The following is a 403-nucleotide window of genomic DNA, read 5'->3' as shown; positions in this document are numbered from 1 at the left end:
TCTTATTCCTCTTCTGCATAAAATCTGAGTTTCCTTGATTGCTTTCATCTTGATCTTCTTCTGCAATTTACTCTTCCATTTTCATTTTGCAATTATTCTTGTTGGATCAAGGAAGGATTTGAGATCTAGACTTGTTTTCTAGTCTCTTCCACTCCTGAGATCTTGAACCACTTTTAAATTGCTGCAAATTAAGCACTGCTTTTCTGTTTTGAAGTCTTCAAGCAATTTCCCTTTTCTGTTTAGATCTGTTGCATGATTTTGCACCTTTTACTTCTCTGTTTGATTGCTATTTACACTTTCCTGTTAAATTTTAATTTCCAGCACCCACTCCCCTTTATATTTCATGCAATTTACATTTCTTGTCATTTAAGATTCTTGCAATTTACATTTCTTGCTCTTTAAG

This window comes from Arachis ipaensis, chromosome B05 (genome assembly GCF_000816755.2).
Source record: "Arachis ipaensis cultivar K30076 chromosome B05, Araip1.1, whole genome shotgun sequence".
NCBI lineage: Eukaryota > Viridiplantae > Streptophyta > Magnoliopsida > Fabales > Fabaceae > Arachis > Arachis ipaensis.
This window is presented reverse-complemented; position numbering follows the sequence as displayed.